At 35.3% G+C, this 7,851-nt stretch overlaps 1 long non-coding RNA gene across 1 annotated transcript; it reads left to right on the top strand.

Annotated features, from left to right (window-relative positions):
* The first annotated feature begins 2,947 nt into the window (after nucleotides 1-2,947).
* LOC104224796 (uncharacterized) lies at nucleotides 2,948-4,221 on the top strand. Its single transcript, XR_710428.2, has 4 exons — nucleotides 2,948-3,228; nucleotides 3,314-3,444; nucleotides 3,526-3,644; nucleotides 3,723-4,221. It is a non-coding gene; the product is annotated as an uncharacterized lncRNA (long non-coding RNA).
* The last annotated feature ends 3,630 nt before the right edge of the window (nucleotides 4,222-7,851 follow it).

The raw sequence follows: 7,851 nt of genomic DNA, 5'->3' as shown, positions 1-7,851 counted from the left end.
TTAAGAATGTTGACCAAAGTCAACTTTAATCAATTTTAAAGGCTAATTTCATAAATTTTCTTATATTTCACATAAAAGCTTTCCGGAAGCGCTCTCGGACTACGCACACAAATCAAGGTGAGACAAAAAGAGGGTTTCAAGGTCTCGGGACACAAATTTACTTTCAAAACGAGTAATGACCTTTTGGGTCATCACAGATTGGATGTCTTTGGGTGAGACGACCTAGCCGATCAGGTCGTGATCGGACTCCATGCTAAAGATACGGTAGTATATAGGTACTAAAGATTTCCCAACCTAAAAATTTAAAAATTTACTTGAAATCTTATCTTTCTCCTAACTTGATGTTTTGGTATTGTTTGAGGCTTCCATTGATTCTATGATTGTTCTTCCTTGTATTATTACTAGTTCTATTGAAAGGGTGTTTAGTCATTCATACTAGTACTGTTCATATGTGTTGATGTCCCTTTTGTCAGAGGCGCTGCATCTTCGATGGATGTAGGTGGTTCCATAGTAGGCGGCATTGATCAGTGAGTGGTACGCCCTGATCCCGGCTGACTTGGTGAGCCTCTCTTCATTTCGGGGTCTTGTATCTTTTGTTTCTTCTATATTATGTTTTGAGGTATAGTCGGGGCCTGGTTGCCGGCACTATCATAGTACCCTTTTGTATTTGTTAGAGGCTCTGTAGACATGGTGTGGGTTGTATATTGGTACTGGAAAAGTCAAACTAGTAATGTTGGATTTGAATTATTTGTTCCACTTCAAACTATGAAAGTGTATGTATTTTGAGACTTATAAATGACATAACTAATGGTAATGAACTGGTGTTGATGACATGACCTCCTCATTGTCTAATTAACGAAATATATCTTCTCTTTGTTCATGGGAAAGTTTGGATAAAAGGCATGGTATAGGCTTGCTTGACTAGGGTATCCAGGTTGAGCGCTGGTCGTGCTCCCCGAGGTTGGGACGTGACACTATTAGAAAACCCTAATGTATTCTGCCTCTTGAATACATAGTAACGGTAGATGTCCCATCAATCAAGTTCTCCAGACTGTGAGAGCACGTAGCTAATGGATCGTGGAAGTTAGTCTCAGACTTTATCGCCTATCACTGTCGTTGCTATGTCAATGGAGTTGAACGGTACGCTTCCTTAAACTTTAACTCTAGATTGTATTCATGTTTGTCTCTTAATCTTTGTTATGACTGCGAATCAATAATCTTATATCTGCCCCCATTGAATTGAGCTAAAGCTGACTAATTAGCATCTACTCTTGTTAAATAGAAAAATACTTTTAAGAATTGTCATTTGTTTTTAATTAAAATGCTGGACTATCACATTAACAAATGGTACTATATATTCATTTGAAGTGACATTTGGTTTATATTTACGGTATAATTTTCTGGCAAAAGACATTTGATCACCCTTAGTATATTGTAGCTCCGCCACTGCAGGAGTGCCGTATGTTTGGGTCTGGGATGGTGTAGTGGTTCTAAGGTTTTACCTTTTTTACAAAATTGGTATTTATGCTTAGTACTATTTGAAAGAAGTGTGAGTCAACTGTACATAATCATAGTCATTATTTTTAAAAATAATTATTTACACACACATGAATAAAAGAATTTTTTGTTTTGTTTTGTTTTGTTGTGAAACATAGTGATTGGTGTTTCCACCACCGGCATGAGCTTTGAAAATTCTCTTATGTCAGTAAAATGGCAATGGATCAGTAAGGATGTTGAAATGCAAATCTTGTCGACTTGTTATGGTGGTAACAAACAAGGCGGCCGAACGAGTTTTGTAGCCTAAAGCCAAACTTTATGAAGGGTCTTTTAAAAAAAAAAAATTTATTTATATATTTGAGATATATTTTTCTAGCGTTACTTATATACAAAGTTATTAATAATTTTCTTATAATCTTTAGCTCCTAATAAATCTTTCTTAATTGACATTATAGCTAATCCATTTAATCTTTGTTGAGATATGGTTGATCTTAGGTAAGATTTTATTAATTTTAATCATTGAAAATTTCTTTGTGCTGAAGCGACGGAAATAAGAGTTATTAACATTATTCCATAAGTAATATAGGCATTGGAAAAAATTAAATTTTTTTATTTAACCGTGTGTATCAATTAAACTGTTATCTTCCAGCTGTACTATTTTTCTTAATATTTTTAATTCAGAAATAAACTACACCATCAATATCGAATTGATTATTATGCTTTAAGAACATTCAAGATTAAGGCAATATTTTTTCAAAATTTTCATCATCTAGTGATCTTAATTTTTAGCACTAAATAGAATACCAAAAATATTTTCATATGTTTAGAATTGTTCAAATATATTTTGAAGTGAAAAAATAGTCTTGTCTACTATGTATAAAGTAATCAACTCCAAAGCACTCTTCAAAAGATTTTGAAATTTTATTACCAACATTCTCATCAAATTATTATTTCCTATATATCATACGTTTCTTATGAAATTCAGGTTCGATATTCATTACAAGTGTAAGTTTCTTGGCAGAAATCATAACAGTTGCAAATCCTTCTTTTCTATACTTGTTATTGTTAAAGAAAAAAATAAAACATTTTCACTATACAGAGCCTTTTTTTTTAAACTTATACATAATCTATTGAGTGTAACAAAAAAAGGGTCCCCACAAATGTGGGGCCTAAAACAATTGTTTTACTTGTTTCGTGGAAGGGCCGACCATGGTAACAAAAGAGAACTATTCTTTCATAAAAAAGGAGAGAGATTATATATGTAAATCTACTACTAGTATTATATATATATATAAATAAAATCTGACAATTGTCTTCTTGCATCACGCTCCAATTTCTTCGTGCAATCTGATCTGTACAATTCCACTCTGACCACTTTTTTCTGCATTTAAACTGATTAGCTACTTCTTTTAGACCTTATTAGCAACTTCGTGCAACTGCATATTAGAAAGCGCTCTCCCCACCCTTTTCCTTTTTGGACTATCGAAGAGATGATGGTCATGTACTAAATATTTGTGATCATGTCCGGAGAAATCGAAGAGATAGGAGAAGATAGAAAGAGTGTAACAATTAGCAGCAAATTAGATGGTGGAAAAAATCATGATATCTATATTGCTGTTGGCAAAAATGACTTGCATGTTCTTCAATGGGCACTTGATCATGCCATCTAACCAGGAGTTCACATATGTCTTGTCCATGTTTTCCCTCCCATAACCTACTTTCATACACCAGGTAATTACTTTTACAACTCTTTCCTTTTCAAATTATGTAACACACTTTCCTCAATCGTATTCTAAAGTAAAATTTTGTATGATAGTTGGGAAGTTATCAAGAAATCAGTTGAGCCAAGAGCAGGTGAAAGTGTACATCAATGAAGAGAACAACAGGAGGAAGAATTTGTTGGAAAAATACATGTGTCTGTGCAATGATGCCAAAAAGGGCGCAAGTGTATGTATATCGGAAATTAGTTCACATGACATTCAATATAGTTTCCAAATTAGGTTGATTAATAATTTTGGGTGCGCGCAGGTACCTGTAGATACTATGCTTGTAGAGAGCAACTCACCATCTAAAGCATTACTTGACCTTATCTCTGTCGTCAACATAACCAGCCTTATACTTGGAACTAGGCGATCAACTTCCACAGGGTAAATATATTCATTACAGATCATTCACATCTTTAAATTATACTATATGTCTAATTGTTGTTGTTTTTGCAATTTCAGCAAGGGACAAGGAATAGGTGATTTTGTACCAAAAAAATGCACCACATTCCTGTGAGGTTACGCTGGTTTCTGCTGGAAAAAGGATTAAGAACGACCAACTAATACAGAGTTGTAATTCTTACTCTCTTGGATATAGGCATTCCAAAAGGATTTTATTTGAATGCATCTGCTTTTCCGGCAAGTTTGATTGAGATGTAGCAAGCAAATAGGTAAAGAGGTTATACTCCATCTAGTTGTAGCGGTGTGATTCTTGAACTATTACTTCTCTCTGTCCCCTATATATGTAATAGAAAAGAAAGTCTAAGGGGTTCGTTTGGTAGGAGGTATTGGAAAAAATGATGCAAACATTAGCTCTATGCATTATTAATAATTTGTTTGGTACATGTTTTCAACCTATGTATAACTAATACGAGTATTAATTTTACTTATACTATGTATAAGTAATGCATAGAAAACCATGTCATTAGTAATACCAAGACTATTAATGCATGCATTAGTATGGTTAAAGACAAAATTGTCCTTAAAGCCCTTTAAAGCTAGAGAAAATAGAGGGCATTTTTGTAAACAACTATTTTTCTTAAAATTATGCAATGCGGTATAAAATTTAGGACCCTCTTGTAGTAGCTTTATTCAGTTTTAATAGTGCAATAGTAACATTGGTAATTGGAATGTAATATGAGGGGCGGCCCAATGGTAAAGCCACTCAAGCAACTACTTGAGGCCCTATTTCTAGGGGCCCCAAAATTTTCTAGTATTAAATAGTTATATCTTATGATTTTAAAAAAATGTCACGACCCCGGTTCGCCCTCTGTGAACCATCGTGACGGCACCTAGTTCTCTACGACTAAGTAAGCCTATTAATGCGGAAAATAAACCAAATTGCGGAAGAAATAATTAAAAAAACGAAATATGAAATAAAACAGTCTTTTAAAATGCCGCTCGACATACACAATAACAACTATCGAAACTAATAACTTTTTCCCAAAACCTGAAATCTCATGATCACAAGCCTTTGAATGTCTTCAAGCATCTAAATCCAGAATATCTAACAAAGAAACGAAAGTACAGAAGGGCTAATACAAAAAGGAAGAGTAGAAAGGAACTCTTCGGTCTGCGGATGCGGAAGATATACCTCGGAGTCTCTACAGGCACCTTGTCTCACGAGTGAAAAGTCTGAATGGAGGTACCTGGATCTGCACATGAAAAACATGCGCAGAAAGGGCATGAGTAGACCACAACGGTACTCAGTAAGTGCCAAGCCTAACTTCGGTCAGGTAGTGACGAGGAAGGTCAGGGCCCTACTGAGATTAAATGAAGTTTAAGGTATGACAGTATAAGATTAAGCGGTACAGTTGAAAGATAACAATAAGAATTAATACAGGATAATAAGGATAACAACAACCGAAAAAGAGGAAAAAATAATCACAAGGAATACCACCCTTCACAAAGATAATAATCAGAGATATCTCATTATCCCGAGGATCTCTTAGTACCCTCAATATATGCCAGGGATCTCTTGGTATCCCGAAGATCTATTGGTATCCTCAATATATGATAGGGATCTCTTGGTATCCTCAATTTATGCTAGGGATCTCTTGGTATCCCGAGGATCTCTTGGCATCCTCAATATATGCTAGGGATCTCTTGGTATCCCGCACCTCAGGTCAAATCATAAATACGTACAAGAGATCTCCGGGGATGCCATCCCGTAGTCCCAAAGTAAAACACATAGCAATAACACAAAGAATACTCAATTAAACTCAATTTCGTACAAAAGTAAAATAGGTAATTCTAATCTAACATGCTTCACATAATACAAATAAGGCAGTTTAAGAAAATAAGTAATTAAATCAATTAAACATGCTTCACTAAGCTAACATCAGGCTTAAATTTCAAGTAGAATAAGCAGGAAAGGAAAATACAATTAAAGCTACTTTAGTGAAAATAAGATTTTCAACAATTAGCACAAGTACGCACTCATCACCTCACGTACAAGGCATTTCAATTACCACAATACCAAATCCTAAGGGGAATATCCCCCACACAAGGTTAGGCAAGCCACTTACCTCGAACCAGCTCAAAATCAACCCGAAACCACGTTCTTGCCACGAGTACTCGACTCCAAATGGCCCAAATCTATTCAATTCAATTGCATAATGTAAATAACGCTTCAAGTAACTGATTCTATGAATAAATTCTAAGCTAATACGCTAAATTAGTTAAAATGACAAAAATGCCCTCTGGCCCACGTCTCAAAATCGGATAAAATTTATATTTTCAGAATCCTCATACTCTCACGAGTTCATTTATATATAAATTATCCCAATACGATATACAAATCATGATCCAAATTCAAATGTTAGGTCTAAGAACTTTTCCAACTTTTCTTCAATTTTTCCACCCCAAATTAAAATTTAAAGGATGAATTTAAGCATAGATTCGTGAAAAACAATCAATATCGAGTAAGAATTATTTACCCAAAACACCCAGGTGAAAATCCCTCTCAACATTGCCAATCCCGAGCTCCCAAATAAATTTCTAACTTTTGAAACTAAACCCTCGAATTTTTGATTTTTCTGCCCAGCACTTCCGCTTCTACGGTCAAGTGCGGTTCCTCTTCTGCGGAAAAACGACCGCACATGCGAAACTCATTAATGTCCTAAAATCCGCACCGACGACCTACACACCGCATCTGCGGTCACGCAGGTGCATGAACCCTTCCGCACCTGCAGCTCCTTGCTTTTCCTCGGCTGGCCACTTCTGCGGCTAAATTCTGCATCTGCGGGATTTGCATCTGCAGCCTCTCTAATATGCTCAAATTATACTTTAATTAAATAGTGTAAGGCGGTCGGTGTCAAATATCATAACCCAACAAGGTTGGGGTCGAATCCCACTGGAAATAGGTGTGAAAAGGTTACTCAAATGGTGTGTTACTTGACTAAAGTCGTAATTCTATTCAGTTAATGGTAACAAGAGTATGAATTGAGTTTGGTTTGAAGAAATAGCTAATTGTGATATTGAGAGTGTGAATAATTTGATTAAAGCAACCAAAGTTGTGTCCCCTTCAATGAAGTGTAATGTTATCGGTGTTAATATGATATATTTCTAATGGAAGGTTTTCTTTTTATGCAAATGATTTCTTAATGAATACCCAATATTTTCCAATAGTTGGGTCGTATTTCCTCTTTACGATTTTTCCAAATATAAAAGAGTTGCAATTGAGAATAATCAATATATGCCAAATAAAACCCACTTATTCCTAAGCGATTCTATTAAACAAGGTTTATAGCCTTGAGTCTTTGATATTTACCTTTACCAAATTCCAACCTACTTTCCCAAGCAAAGTATGAATTTAATGGGACTTGTTAATGTTTGCAACTACAAACAATAAATGAAGAATGAAAAATAAATAAATATCAACCAACCATTATACATATATTCAATGTTAAACACCCATTAACATAACACCAATTTAGGGTCTACAACCTTAGTAATTAAAGTTAGCTACACATACTAAAATACAAAAGGAAGAGAATATTTAGTGCCATAAAGCTTACAAAGTGAAAGATTCTTGACCCAAAAGCTTCCAAAAGAGAGGAATATTAAAGTCTTATATTGTAGCTCCAAAATCAGACAAGATGCCCCCACAAAACCCCAATAAATCTATTTATAGTGGGTCAAACCTCGGGACAAAATTTGGACAAAAATACCCTTTCCTGTTGAATAGGCGACCGCATATCTGTCGCATAACTGACATGCAGTCCGCATTCTTGACATAAACATCACATCTTTAAACCCTAGTTTCCAGGCCTCCATCGCATTGATGTTATGTGGTCCGCATTGCAGGTATGCGATCGCATTTCGTGTCGTATTTTCTACCTTCAACAATCTTCATGTCGAGTTTGCGGTCCATTATGCGGCTCACAAACAGGTTATGTGATCACAGATTGGACCGCATTTCTTGCACTGGACTTTGCCCAGAAATCTATTGTGGTTTGCGATTTACTTGAGCATTCTACGGCTCGCATGTTGGATTTGTGATCGCATATCCACCTTTGTGATGCCTTTTTGCTCTTTTCTTGTATTTTTGTGGCCTTTTGATTTTATTTATATGCTCTTAAGTCCTTAA

This window comes from Nicotiana sylvestris, chromosome 10 (genome assembly GCF_000393655.2).
Source record: "Nicotiana sylvestris chromosome 10, ASM39365v2, whole genome shotgun sequence".
Classification (NCBI taxonomy): Eukaryota; Viridiplantae; Streptophyta; class Magnoliopsida; order Solanales; family Solanaceae; genus Nicotiana; species Nicotiana sylvestris.
Note: the sequence above shows the minus strand (reverse complement) of the source record. Positions and strands in the feature narration are given on the sequence as shown.